Genomic DNA, 15,533 nt, shown 5'->3' on the forward strand with positions numbered 1-15,533 from the left:
GGATGAGGACTATCAGATAGAGACAGTAGTGGATGAGCACCATCATATAGAGACAGTAGTGGATGAGGACCATCAGATAGAGACAGTAGTGGATGAGGACCATCAGATAGAGGCAGTAGTGGATGAGGACCATCAGATAGAGACAGTAGTGGATGAGGACTATCAGATAGAGACAGTAGTGGATGAGGACTATCAGATAGAGACAGTAGTGGATGAGGACCATCAGATAGAGACAGTAGTGGATGAGGACTATCAGATAGAGACAGTAGTGGATGAGGACTATTAGATAGAGACAGGTTATACGTAACTCAGACTTTCTTATAACCTCTTCTCTCCCTCCTCCCTCCTCTCTCCCGCTTCTCTCCCTCCTCCCTCCTCTCTCCCTCTTCTCTCCCTCCTCTCTCCCTCTCTCTCTCCCTCCCTCCTCTCTCCCTCCTCTCTCCCCTCTCTCCCTCCTCTCTCCCTCCTCTCCCTCCTCTCTTCTCCTCCCTCCTCTCTCCCTCTTCTCTCCCTCCTCTCTCCTCCTCTCCTCCCTCCTCTCCCTCCCTCCTCTCCCTCCTCCTCCCTCCCTCCCTCTCCTCCCTCCTCTCTCCCTCCTCTCTCCCTCCTCCCTCCTCTCTCCTCCTCTCTCCCTCCTCTCTCCCTCTTCTCTCCCTCCTCTCTCCCTCCTCTCTCCCTCCTCTCTCCCTCTTCTCTCCCTCCTTTCTCCCTCCTCTCTCCCTCCTCCCTCCTCTCTCTCTCCTCTCTCCCTCCTCTCTCCCTCTTCTCTCTCCCTCCTCTCTCCCTCCTCTCTCCCTCCTCTCTCCCTCCTCCTCTCTCCCTCCTCTCTCCCTCCTCCCTCCCTCTCTCTCTCCTCTCTCCCTCCTCTCTCCCTCTTCTCTCCCTCCTCTCTCCCTCCCTCTCCCTCCCTCCTCTCTCCCTCCTCTCTCCCTCCTCCCTCCCTCCTCTCTCCCTCCTCCCTCCTCTCTCTCTCTCTCTCTCCTCTCTCCCTCCTCTCTCCCTCTTCTCTCCCTCCTCTCTCCCTCCTCCCTCCCTCCTCTCTCCCTCCTCCCTCTCTATGTAGTGTATTTGGGGACAGGGTCAGGGAGTGTTTGTAGCTCTAGCAGTAGGTTGGCTGTTGGCTCAGTGCCTTACTAAACCCCATACACACACACACACACACACACACACACACACACACACACACACACACACACACACACACACACACACATATATACACACACACACACACACACACACACACACACACACACACACACACACACACACATATATACACACACACACAACTCGCTCAACAATCTCCTGCTGTTGCTCACACAACTGAGAGTTGCTGCTACATCTGAGCACCGTCATCCCCTGGGGTGTGTGTGTGTGTGTGTGTGTGTGTGTGTGTGTGTGTGTGTGTGTGTGTATGTGTGTGTGTGTGTGTGTGTGTGTGTGTGTGTGTGTGTGTGTGTGTGTGTGTGTGTGTGTGTGTGTGTGTGTGTGTGTGTGTGTGTGAATAAGGCTCTACTTCCGTATCTCCCTCCGTCTTTTCAGTTATCCCTGCTCATACTGTTATTATACACACCTGAATGATTCATAGTGGGCGTGGATGTGTCTGTGAGAGAGAGAGAGAGAGAGAGAGAGACAAGGAGAGAGAGAGAGACGGAGAGAGATAGACAGAGACAGAGAGGTAGACGGAGAGACAGAGACAGAGAGAGAGTTGCTCCAGTAGTCTTAGTGTCTTTGTCTCTCATGTCCTGACAACACTCTCTCCATCGGGTCCGCGAGGGAGGAAGAAGGGATGAGAGAAAGAGAGGGAACAGAGGGAGGAAGGACTTAAAACACATGATCTCAGTCTGGTTGGTTAAGAACAAGGGGAACCAGTAAAGGACTTACTGTTTTCTACCAAAAAGGGATTTTTACGACATCATCACATTTACTGGTATTTCAGTCCAGACGACTACCAGGTGACTACCAGGTGACTACCAGACAACTTTCAGACAACTTCCAGGTGACTACCAGGTGACTACCAGACGACTTCCAGGTGACTACCAGATGACTACCGGGTGACTACCAGGTGACTACCAGATGACTACCAGACGACTTCCAGACGACTTCCAGATGACTTCCAGACGACTTCCAGGTGACTACCAGATGACTACCGGATGACTACCAGCTGACCAACTACATTCAACACATGCCAGACAAGACCATTGAGGCAATACAACTGGCTCATTAGCATGCATAGATGAATACATAGATAATAGACATGGAAACTCGATTAATAATTGATCTATTGGATACTCATGGCACCAGCTCTGTGTCATTGACTAGACTGAAGACTGGACCTCAAGAGGACCTCCAGCTCCATATCGTTGACTAGACTGAAGACTGGACCTCAAGAGGATCCTCCAACTCCATATCGTTGACTAGACTGAAGACTAGACCTCAAGAGGACCTCCAGCTCCATATCGTTGACTAGACTGAAGACTGGACCTCAAGAGGATCCTCCAGCTCCATATCGTTGACTAGACTGAAGACTGGACCTCAAGAGGATCCTCCAGCTCCATATCATTGACTAGACTGAAGACTGGACCTCAAGAGAACCTCCAGCTCCATATCGTTGACTAGACTGAAGACTGGATCTCAAGAGAACCTCCAGCTTCGTGTTGTTGACTAGACTGAAGACTGGACCTCAAGAGGATCCTCCAGCTCCATATCGTTGACTAGACTGAAGACTGGATCTCAAGAGAACCTCCAGCTCCATATCGTTGACTAGACTGAAGACTGGATCTCAAGAGGATCCTCCAGCTCCATATCGTTGACTAGACTGAAGACTGGACCTCAAGAGGACCTCCAGCTCCGTGTCGTTGACCAGACTGAAGACTGGATCTCAAGAGGACCTCCAGCTCCGTATCGTTGACTAGACTGAAGACTGGATCTCAAGAGAACCTCCAGCTTCGTGTTGTTGACTAGACTGAAGACTGGACCTCAAGAGGATCTTCAGCTCCATACTTCATAACTAGTCTACTAGTGTTTTTACCTAAAGGACAGACGGAGAGTGTGTCTGAGAAAGTGTGTGTGAGAGTTAGAGAGGGAGAGTTTAAGCGAAAGACAAGTTTTGCTTGACTAAAAGTCAGCTAGAAAGAGTGTGTGTGTGGTGTGTGTGTGTGAGCCATGGCCCACGCGGCAGCTCACCTGAAGAAGGCTCGTGAGTTAGAGCAGCCCCCCGAGCTCAGAGCCATACAGAAAGCCAGGGAGAGACGCAGACGACACAGAGAGAGAGCAGAGCGCCAACGCCAGGTAACACAGACACACACACACACACACACACACACCACACACACACGCACTCACACACAGGTCGTGTCCCAATACCCAGAACTGGGTTTGTGATGTAATTGTGTGTTCAGCAGTTCAGCAGATTAGACAACAACTAAAAGTGACGTGATGCTGTGTGTGTGTGTGTGTGTGTGTGTGTGTGTGTGTGTGTGTGTGTGTGTGTGTGTGTGTGTGTGTGTGTGTGTGTGTGTGTGTGTGTGTGTGTGTGTGTGTGTGTGTGGTCTTAGCCCCATTGTGATGTATGTGAGGAGTGATTAGTGTTGAGGGGGTGGCACCAGATGACAGATGTGTTGTGTGAATGTCAGGGTCACTGGCAGAAATAGTATAGAGATAGACTGGCAGATCTAGTATAGAGAAAACTCTGGCAGATCTAGTATAGAGATAAACTCTGGCAGATCTAGTATAGAGATAGACTCTGGCAGATCTAGTATAGAGATAGACTATTTGTAATAGTATGTAGTTAGTAGTATAGATATATACAGTTTAGTTATAGTATGTAGTTAGTAGTATAGATATATACAGTTTAGTTATAGTATCTAGTTAGTAGTATAGATATATACAGTTTAGTTATAGTATGTAGTTAGTAGTATAGATATATACAGTTTAGTTATAGTATGTAGTTAGTAGTTTTGATAGATATATATATAAATCCCATCCTCCACCCTCCACCCTTTCCCTCTCCCTCTCCCTCTCCCTCTCCCTCTCCTCTACCTCCTTCCTTCCATCCCATCCTCCACCCTCTCCCTCTCTCTCCTCTACCTCCTTCCTTCCATCCCATCCTCCACCCTCCACCCTCTCCCTCTCCCTCTCCCTCTCCCTCTCCCTGTCCCCTCTCCTCTAACTCCTTCCTTCCATCCCATCCTCCACCCTCCACCCTCCACCCTCTCCCTCTCCCTCTCCCTCTCCTCTACCTCCTTCCTTCCATCCCATCCTCCACCCTCCACCCTCCACCCTCTCCCTCTCCCTCTCCCTCTCCCTCTCCCTCTCCCTCTCTTCTACCTCCTTCCTTCCCTCCACCCTCTCCCTCTCCTCTACCTCCTTCCTTCCATCCCATCCTCCATCCTCCGGATATGTATATATATATATATACATATATACATTTGTATTGTACTGGGAGTTGCGACCTAGAACATCACCTTGACAACGACCAGGGTTCTGTTCCACAATGTCAACTTGATTTACTGGTATGAGAGCGATAGAGAGGTCTGAAGAGAGGGAGGGAGAGATAGAGAGATGAAGAGAGGGAGGGAGAGATAGAGAGGTCTGAAGAGAGGGAGGGAGAGATAGAGAGGGAGGGAGAGAGAGAGAGATGAAGAGAGGGAGGGAAGAGATAGAGAGAGAGGTCTGAAGAGAGGGAGGGAGAGATAGAGAGAGAGGTCTGAAGAGAGGGAGGGAGAGATAGAGAGGTCTGAAGAGAGGGAGGGAGAGATAGAGAGGTCTGAAGAGAGGGAGGGAGAGATAGAGAGGTCTGAAGAGAGGGAGGGAGAGATAGAGAGGTCTGAAGAGAGGGAGGGAGAGATAGAGAGGTCTGAAGAGAGGGAGGGAAGAGAGGTCTGAAGAGAGGGAGGGAGAGATAGAGAGGTCTGAAGAGAGGGAGGGAGAGATAGAGAGAGAGGTCTGAAGAGAGGGAGGGAGAGATAGAGAGAGAGGTCTGAAGAGAGGGAGGGAGAGATAGAGAGAGAGGTCTGAAGAGAGGGAGGGAGAGATAGAGAGAGATGAAGAGAGGGAGGGAGAGATAGAGAGAGATGAAGAGAGGGAGGGAGAGATAGAGAGAGAGGTCTGAAGAGAGGGAGGGAGAGATAGAGAGGTCTGAAGAGAGGGAGGGAGAGATAGAGAGGTCTGAAGAGAGGGAGGGAGAGATAGAGAGAGAGGTCTGAAGAGAGGGAGGGAGAGATAGAGAGAGAGGTCTGAAGAGAGGGAGGGAGAGAGAGAGAGAGGTCTGAAGAGAGGGAGGGAGAGATAGAGAGATCTGAAGAGAGGGAGGGAGAGATAGAGAGATGAAGAGAGGGAGGGAGAGAGATAGAGGTCTGAAGAGAGGGAGAGAGAGATAGAGAGATGAAGAGAGGGAGGGAGAGATAGAGAGGTCTGAAGAGAGGGAGGGAGAGATAGAGATGTCTGAAGGGAGGGAGAGATAGAGAGGGATGAAGAAAGGGAGAGAGATGGAGAGAGAGAGAGATGAGATGGAGAGAGAGGGAGAGATGAGATGGAGAGAGAGGGAGAGATGAGATGGAGAGAGTAGGGAGAGAGGTCTGAAGAGAGGGAGGGAGAGATAGAGAGGTCTGAAGAGAGGGAGGGAGAGATAGAGGTCTGAAGAGAGGGAGGGAGAGATAGAGAGGTCTGAAAAGAGGGAGGGAGAGATAGAGAGAGAGGTCTGAAGAGAGGGATGGAGAGATAGAGAGGTCTGAATAGAGGGAGGGAGAGATAGAGAGATGAAGAGAGGGAGGGAGAGAGAGAGGTCTGAAGAGAGGGAGGGAGAGATAGAGAGGTATGAAGAGAGGGAGGGAGAGATAGAGGTCTGAAGAGAGGGAGGGAGAGAGAGAGGTCTGAAGAGAGGGAGGGAGAGATAGAGAGGTCTGAAGAGAGGGAGGGAGAGATAGAGGGAGGGAGAGAGAGAGGTCTGAAGAGAGGGAGGGAGAGATAGAGAGGTCTGAAGAGAGGGAGGGAGAGATAGAGATGTCTGAAGGGAGGGAGAGATAGAGAGGGATGAAGAAAGGGAGAGAGATGGAGAGAGAGAGAGATGAGATGGAGAGAGAGGGAGAGATGAGATGGAGAGAGTAGGGAGAGATGAGATGGAGAGAGGGAGAGATGAGATGGAGAGATGGAGAGAGAGATGAGATGGAGAGAGAGATGAGGTGGAGAGAGTAGGGAGAGATGGGAGAGAGATGAGATGTTGAGAGGGATGTAGGGAGTGTAGTGGAGCGACAGAGGAAGGGATGAAGAAAGGGAAGACAAAGGGAGGAAGTGGAAAAGGAGGGAGAGAGAGGGAAGATTGTGCATGTGTGTGCATGCATGTCAGTCGACCTCTCGTGTGAGGTGTTTGACCCTTAACCCTGTGGGGGTGTAGGGTCATATCGGGGCGAGTAGATTCCATGGAGCTGACATGCTAATACTCTGAACATAAAGCCTCTCTGTGACAGGATCGCCAGTTCCTTATAATGATGTGATGATGTTTCCTAGTTCCTATATAATGATGTGATGATGTTTCCTAGCTCCTATATAATGATGTGATGATGTTTCCTAGCTCCTATATAATGATGTGATGATGTTTCCTAGCTCCTATATAATGATGTGATGATGTTTCCTAGCTCCTATATAATGATGTGATGATGTTTCCTAGCTCCTATATAATGATGTGATGATGTTTCCTAGTTCCTATATAATGATGTGATGATGTTTCCTAGCTCCTATATAATGATGTGATGATGTTTCCTAGCTCCTATATAATGTTTCCTAGCTCCTATATAATGATGTGATGATGTTTCCTAGTTCCTATATAATGATGTGATGATGTTTCCTAGCTCCTATATAATGATGTGATGATGTTTCCTAGCTCCTATATAATGATGTGATGATGTTTCCTAGTTCCTATATAATGATGTGATGATGTTTCCTAGCTCCTATATAATGATGTGATGATGTTTCCTAGTTCCTATATAATGATGTGATGATGTTTCCTAGCTCCTATATAATGATGTGATGATGTTTCCTAGCTCCTATATAATGATGTGATGATGTTTCCTAGTTCCTATATAATGATGTGATGATGTTTCCTAGCTCCTATATAATGATGTGATGATGTTTCCTAGTTCCTATATAATGATGTGATGATGTTTATCCCAGAGGGGGGTTGGTCAGTGGTAGGTCAGTGATTGGTCAGTGATTGGTCAGTGGTTGGTCAGTGGTAGGTCAGTGGTAGGTCAGTGGTAGATCAGTGGTAGATCAGTGGTAGGTCTGTGGTAGGTCAGTGTTAGATCAGTGGTAGGTCAGTGGTAGGTCTGTGGTAGGTCAGTGGTTGGTCAGTGATTGGTCAGTGGTAGATCAGTGGTAGATCAGTGGTAGATCATTGGTAGGTCAGTGGTAGGTCAGTGATTGGTCAGTGGTCGGTCAATGGTAGACAAGTGGTAGGTCAGTGGTAGGTCAGTGGTTGGTCAATGGTAGGTCAGTGGTAGGTCAGTGGTAGGTCAGTGGTAGGTCAGTGGTAGATCAGTGGTAGATCAGTGGTAGGTCAATGGTGGTGCACACACACACACTCAATCAGAGTGCCATTAAATACTGATGTTACGTATATAATATATATCTATACAGCTACAGTGTATATATATATATATATATATATATATATATATATATGTATATAATACTTACTGTCCAATCTTCTCTCTCTCTCTACCTCCCTCCCTCTCTCTCTCTCTCTCTACCCCCCTCCCTCTCTCTCCCTCTCTCTACCCCCCCCTTCTCCTCTCTCTCCCTCTCTCTACCCCCTTCTCCTCTCTCTCCCTCTCTCTACCCCCCTCCCTCTCTCTATCTCTCTCTACCCCCCTCCCCTCTCTCCCTCTCTCTACCCCCCCCTCTCTCTACCCCCCCCCCTCCTCTCTCTCCCTCTCTCTACCCCCTTCTCCTCTCTCTACCCCCCTCCTCTCTCCTCTCTCTCTCTCTCCCTCTCTCTACCTCCCTCTCTCTCTATCTCTCTCTACCCCCCCCTCCCTCTCTCTCCCTCTCTCTACCCCCTCTCTCTCTCTACCCCCCTCCCTCTCTCTCCTCTCTCTCTCTCTCTCTCCCTCTCTCTACCTCCCTCTCTCTCTCTCTCTCTCTCCCTCCCCTCCCTCTATCTCCCTCTCTCTACCCCCTCCCTCTCTCTACCCCCTCCCTCTCTCTATCTATCTCTCTACCCCCTCCCTCTCTCTCCCTCTCTCTACCCCCTCTCCTCTCTCTACCCCCCCTCTCTCTCTCCAGTCTGACAGTAACACTAGTTTCCTGCGTGCTGCGAGGGCGGGGAACCTGGACAAGGTTCTGGAGTTCCTGAAAGACGGAGTTGACATCAGTACCTGTAACCAGGTAAGAACCACTGGAGGTTGCTGTGGCAACGAACGGCTAGACACACAACTTTTTAGTCAGCAGCAGCACCGCCCTGCATCCCACTGATGGCCTCTGAAGCTAAGCAGGGTTGGTCCTGGTCAGTCCCTGGATGGGAGACCACCCTGTATCCCACTGATAGCTGGCCTCTGAAGCTAAGCAGGGTTGGTCCCTGGATGGGGACCACCCTGTATCCCCTGATGGCTGGTTTCTGAAGCTAAGCAGAGTTGGTCCCTGGATGTGGGACCACCCTGTATCCCCCTGATGGCTGGTTTCTGAAGCTAAGCAGGGTTGGTCCTGGTCAGTCCCTGGATGGGGGACCACCCTGTATCCCCCTGATGGCTGGTTTCTGAAGCTAAGCAGGGTTGGTCCTGGTCAGTCCCTGGATGGGGGACCACCCTGTATCCCCCTGATGGCTGGTTTCTGAAGCTAAGCAGGGTTGGTCCCTGGATGGGAGACCAGATGCTGCTGGAAGTGGTGTTGGAGGGCCGGTAGGAGGCACTCTTTCTTCTGGTCTAAAGACGATGCCCCAGGGCAGTGTTTATATATAGGGAATGGGTACTAGTCAACAGGGCAGTGTATATATATAGGGAATGGGTACTAGTCAACAGGGCAGTGTATATATATAGGGAATGGGTACTAGTCAACAGGGCAGTGTATATATATAGGGAATAAGGTACAAGTCAACAGGGCAGTGTTTATATATAGGGAATGGGTACTAGTCAACAGGGCAGTGTATATATATAGGGAATAAGGTACTAGTCAACAGGGCAGTGTATATATATAGGGAATGGGTACTAGTCAACAGGGCAGTGTATATATATAGGGAATGGGTACTAGTCAACAGTATATAACTATGGGTGCTAGTCAACAGTATATAACTATATAGGGAATGGGTACTAGTCAACAGGGCAGTGTATATATATAGGGAATGGGTACTAGTCAACAGGGCAGTGTATATATATAGGGAATAAGGTACTAGTCAACAGGCCAGTGTTTATATATAGGGAATGGGTACTAGTCAACAGGGCAGTGTTTATATATAGGGAATAAGGTACTAGTCAACAGGGCAGTGTATATATATAGGGAATGGGTACTAGTCAACAGGGCAGTGTTTATATATAGGGAATGGGTACTAGTCAACAGTGTTTATATATAGGGAATGGGTACTAGTCAACAGGCAGTGTTTATATATAGGGAATGGGTACTAGTCAACAGGGCAGTGTTTATATATAGGGAATGGGTACTAGTCAACAGGACAGTGTTTATATAGGGAATGGGTACTAGTCAACAGGACAGTGTTTATATATAGGGAATGGGTACTAGTCAACAGGGCAGTGTTTATATATAGGGAATGGGTACTAGTCAACAGGGCAGTGTTTATATATAGGGAATGGGTACTAGTCAACAGGGCAGTGTTTATATATAGGGAATGGGTACTAGTCAACAGGGCAGTGTTTATATATAGGGAATGGGTACTAGTCAACAGGGCAGTGTATATATATATAGGGAATGGGTACTAGTCAACAGGGCAGTGTATATATATAGGGAATGGGTACTAGTCAACAGGGCAGTGTATATATATATAGGGAATGGGTACTAGTCAACAGGGCAGTGTATATATATATAGGGAATGGGTACTAGTCAACAGGGCAGTGTATATATATATAGGGAATGGGTACTAGTCAACAGGGCAGTGTTTATATATAGGGAATGGGTACTAGTCAACAGGGCAGTGTTTATATATAGGGAATGGGTACTAGTCAACAGGGCAGTATATATATATATAGGGAATGGGTACTAGTCAACAGGGCAGTGTATATATATAGGGAATGGGTACTAGTCAACAGGGCAGTGTTTATATATAGGGAATGGGTACTAGTCAACAGGGCAGTGTATATATATATAGGGAATGGGTACTAGTCAACAGGGCAGTGTATATATATAGGGAATGGGTACTAGTCAACAGGGCAGTGTTTATATATAGGGAATGGGTACTAGTCAACAGGGCAGTGTATATATATAGGGAATGGGTACTAGTCAACAGGGCAGTGTATATATATAGGGAATGGGTACTAGTCAACAGGGCAGTGTTTATATATAGGGAATGGGTACTAGTCAACAGGGCAGTGTTTATATATAGGGAATGGGTACTAGTCAACAGTATATAACTATATAGGGAATGGGTGCTAGTCAACAGTATATAACTATATAGGGAATGGGTGCTAGTCAACAGTATATAACTATATAGGGAATGGGTGCTAGTCAGCAGTATATAACTATATAGGGAATGGGTGCTAGTCAACAGTACATAACTATATAGGGAATGGGTGCTAGTCAACAGTATATAACTATATAGGGAATGGGTACTAGTCAACAGTATATAACTATATAGGGAATGGGTACTAGTCAACAGTATATAACTATATAGGGAATGGGTACTAGTCAACAGTATATAACTATATAGGGAATGGGTACTAGTCAACAGTATATAACTATATAGGGAATGGGTACTAGTCAACAGTATATAACTATATAGGGAATGGGTGCTAGTCAGCAGTATATAACTATATAGGGAATGGGTGCTAGTCAGCAGTATATAACTATATAGGGAATGAGAGAGGCTGTGTGTGTGTGTGTGGTGTGTGTGTATGGTGTGTGTGTGTGTGTGTGTGTATGTGTATGTGTGTGTGTGTGTGTATCAGGGTAGTTGTTGTAATGGGTCCTGTCTCTATCTTATGTAATAGACTTAATATTTCAGCTCACATGTCAGTTGGTCTTTAAAAGCCTCTGTGTCGTAAGTTAAAACACACACACACACACACACACACACCACACCACACACACACACACACACACACACCACACACACACACACAGCCTCTGTGTCGTAAGTTAAAAACACACACACACACACACACACACACACAGCCTCTGTGTCGTAAGTTAAACACACACACACACACAGCCTCTGTGTCGTAAGTTAAACACACACACACACACACACACACACAGCGTCTGTTTCGTGAGTTATTCAGTTAGGTCATAAGTCATAGGTTTATTAATATGTTTTATATAACATAAACAAACAACGGAACAGGGTGATTTAGACCACGGCCCATAGGGTAGTAGTGTAGTGTATAGGGGACAGGGTGGTTTAGATCACAGCCCATAGGGTAGTAGTGTAGTGTAGTCTATAGGGGACAGGGTGGTTTAGACCACATCCCATAGGGTAGTAGTGTAGTCTATAGGGGACAGGGTGGTTTAGACCACAGCCCATAGGGTAGTAGTGTAGTGTAGTGTATAGGGGACAGGGTGGTTTAGACCACGGCCCATAGGGTAGTAGTGTAGTGTATAGGGGACAGGGTGGTTTAGATCACAGCCCATAGGGTAGTAGTGTAGTGTAGTCTATAGGGGACAGGGTGGTTTAGACCACAGCCCATAGGGTAGTAGTGTAGTCTATAGGGGACAGGGTGGTTTAGACCACAGCCCATAGGGTAGTAGTATAGTGTATAGGGGACAGGGTGGTTTAGACCATAGCCCATAGGGTAGTAGTGTAGTGTATAGGGGACAGGGTGGTTTAGACCACGGCCCATAGGGTAGTAGTGTAGTGTATAGGGAACAGGGTGGTTTAGACCACAGCCCATAGGGTAGTAGTGTAGTGTATAGGGAACAGGGTGGTTTAGACCACAGCCCATAGGGTAGTAGTGTAGTGTAGTGTATAGGGAACAGGGTGATTTAGACCACAGCCCATAGGGTAGTAGTGTAGTGTATAGGGAATAGGGTGGTTTAGACCACAGCCCATAGGGTAGTAGTGTAGTGTAGTGTATAGGGGAAAGGGTGGTTTAGACCACGGCCCATAGGGTAGTAATGTAGTGTAGTGTATAGAGGACAGGGTGGTTTAGACCACGGGCCCATAGGGTAGTAGTGTAGTGTATAGTGAAGAGGGTGGTTTATACCACAGCCCATAGGGTAGTAGTGTAGTTTAGTCTATAGGGAACAGGGTGGTTTAGACCACAGCCCATAGGGTAGTAGTGTAGTGTAGTGTATAGGGAACAGGGTGGTTTAGACCACAGCCCATAGGGTAGTAGTGTAGTGTAGTATATAGGGGACAGGGTGGTTTAGACCACGGCCCATAGGGTAGTAGTGTAGGGTAGTATATAGGGGACAGGGTGGTTTAGACCACATCCCATAGGGTAGTAGTGTAGTGTATAGGGAACAGGGTGATTTAGATCACAGCCCATAGGGTAGTAGTGTAGTGTAGTGTATAGGGAACAGGGTGGTTTAGACCACAGCCCATAGGGTAGTAGTGTAGTGTAGTATATAGGGGACAGGGTGGTTTAGACCACGGCCCATAGGGTAGTAGTGTAGGGTAGTATATAGGGGACAGGGTGGTTTAGACCACATCCCATAGGGTAGTAGTGTAGTGTATAGGGGACAGGGTGGTTTAGACCACGGACCATAGGGTAGTAGTGTAGTGTATAGGGAACAGTGTGATTTAGACCACAGCCCATAGGGTAGTAGTGTAGTGTAGTGTATAGGGAACAGGGTGGTTTAGACCACAGCCCATAGGGTAGTAGTATAGTGTATAGGGGACAGGGTGGTTTAGACCACGGCCCATAGGGTAGTAGTGTAGTGTAGTCTATAGGGGACAGGGTGGTTTAGACCACAGCCCATAGGGTAGTAGTGTAGTGTATAGGGGACAGGGTGGTTTAGACCACAGCCCATAGGGTAGTAGTGTAGTGTATAGGGAACAGGGTGGTTTAGACCACGACCCATAGGGTAGTAGTGTAGTGTAGTGTATAGGGAACAGGGTGGTTTAGACCACACCCCATAAGGTAGTAGTGTAGTGTAGTGTATAGGGAACAGGGTGGTTTAGACCACGGACCATAGGGTAGTAGTGTAGTGTAGTCTATAGGGGACAGGGTGGTTTAGACCACAGCCCATAGGGTAGTAGTGTAGTGTATAGGGGACAGGGTGGTTTAGACCACGGCCCATAGGGTAGTAGTGTAGTGTAGTGTGTAGGGGACAGGGTGGTTTAGACCACAGCCCATAGGGTAGTAGTGTAGTGTATAGGGGACAGGGTGGTTTAGACCACGGCCCATAGGGTAGTAGTGTAGTGTACTATTTAGGGAACAGGGTGGTTTAGACCACAGCCCATAGGGTAGTAGTGTAGTGTAGTGTATAGGGAACAGGGTGGTTTAGACCACGGCCCATAGGGTAGTAGTGTAGTGTATAGGGAATAGGGTGGTTTAGACCACAGGCCATAGGGTAGTAGTGTAGTGTATAGGGGACAGGGTGGTTTAGACCACAGGCCATAGGGTAGTAGTGTAGTGTATAGGGAACAGGGTGGTTTAGACCACAGCCCATAGGGTAGTAGTGTAGTGTAGTGTATAGGGAACAGGGTGGTTTAGACCACGGCCCATAGGGTAGTAGTGTATTGTAGTGTATAGGGAATAGGGTGGTTTAGACCACAGGCCATAGGGTAGTAGTGTAGTGTATAGGGGACAGGGTGGTTTAGACCACAGCCCATAGGGTAGTAGTGTAGTGTATAGGGAACAGGGTGGTTTAGACCACAGCCCATAGGGTAGTAGTGTATAGGGAACAGGGTGGTTTAGACCACAGACCATAGGGTAGTAGTGTAGGGTAGTATATAGGGGACAGGGTGGTTTAGACCACAGCCCATAGGGTAGTAGTGTAGTGTATAGGGGACAGGGTGGTTTAGACCACGGCCCATAGGGTAGTAGTGTAGTGTATAGGGGACAGGGTGGTTTAGACCACGGCCCATAGGGTAGTAGTGTAGTGTAGTATATAGGGAACAGGGTGGTTTAGACCACAGACCATAGGGTAATAGTGTAGTGTAGTATATAGGGGACAGGGTGGTTTAGACCACGGACCATAGGGTAGTAGTGTAGGGTAGTATATAGGGGACAGGGTGGTTTAGACCACAGCCCATAGGGTAGTAGTGTAGTGTATAGGGGACAGGGTGGTTTAGACCACGGCCCATAGGGTAGTAGTGTAGTGTATAGGGGACAGGGTGGTTTAGACCACGGCCCATAGGGTAGTAGTGTAGTGTAGTATATAGGGAACAGGGTGGTTTAGACCACAGCCCATAGGGTAGTAGTGTAGTGTATAGGGGACAGGGTGGTTTAGACCACAGCCCATAGGGTAGTAGTGTAGTGTAGTGTATAGGGAACCGGGTGGTTTAGACCACGGCCCATAGGGTAGTAGTGTAGTGTAGTGTATAGGGAACAGGGTGGTTTAGACCACAGCCCATAGGGTAGTAGTGTAGTGTATAGGGGACAGGGTGATTTAGACCACAGCCCATAGGGTAGTAGTGTAGGGTAGTATATAGGGGACAGGGTGGTTTAGACCACAGCCCATAGGGTAGTAGTGTAGTGTATAGGGGACAGGGTGGTTTAGACCACGGCCCATAGGGTAGTAGTGTAGTGTATATGGGACAGGATGGTTTAGACCACGGCCCATAGGGTAGTAGTGTAGTGTAGTCTATAGGGGACAGGGTGGTTTAGACCACAGCCCATAGGGTAGTAGTGTAGTGTATAGGGAACAGGGTGGTTTAGACCACAGCCCATAGGGTAGTAGTGTAGTGTATAGGGAACAGGGTGGTTTAGACCACGACCCATAGGGTAGTAGTGTAGTGTAGTCTATAGGGACAGGGTGGTTTAGACCACAGCCCATAGGGTAGTAGTGTAGTGTATAGGGGACAGGGTGGTTTAGACCACGGCCCATAGGGTAGTAGTAGTGTAGTGTATAGGGAACAGGGTGGTTTAGACCACGGCCCATAGGGTTAGTGTAGTGTAGTCTATAGGGGACAGGGTGGTTTAGACCACAGCCCATAGGGTAGTAGTGTAGTGTATAGGGAACAGGGTGGTTTAGACCACAGCCCATAGGGTAGTAGTGTAGTGTATAGGGAACAGGGTGGTTTAGACCACAGCCCATAGGGTAGTAGTGTAGTGTAGTCTATAGGGGACAGGGTGGTTTAGATAGGGGTAGTGTAGTGTATAGGGGACAGGGTGGTTTAGACCACGGCCCATAGGGTAGTAGTGTAGTGTAGTGTATAGGGAACAGGGTGGTTTAGACCACAGCCCATAGGGTAGTAGTGTAGT

At 48.0% G+C, this 15,533-nt stretch overlaps 1 pseudogene; it reads left to right on the forward strand.

Moving 5' to 3' along the window:
- The first annotated feature begins 3,168 nt into the window (after positions 1-3,168).
- The window catches only part of LOC121843675, a 57,992-nt pseudogene continuing 45,627 nt past the window's right edge, over positions 3,169-15,533 (forward strand).

Source organism: Oncorhynchus tshawytscha, unplaced genomic scaffold (assembly GCF_018296145.1).
Source record: "Oncorhynchus tshawytscha isolate Ot180627B unplaced genomic scaffold, Otsh_v2.0 Un_contig_1888_pilon_pilon, whole genome shotgun sequence".
NCBI lineage: Eukaryota > Metazoa > Chordata > Actinopteri > Salmoniformes > Salmonidae > Oncorhynchus > Oncorhynchus tshawytscha.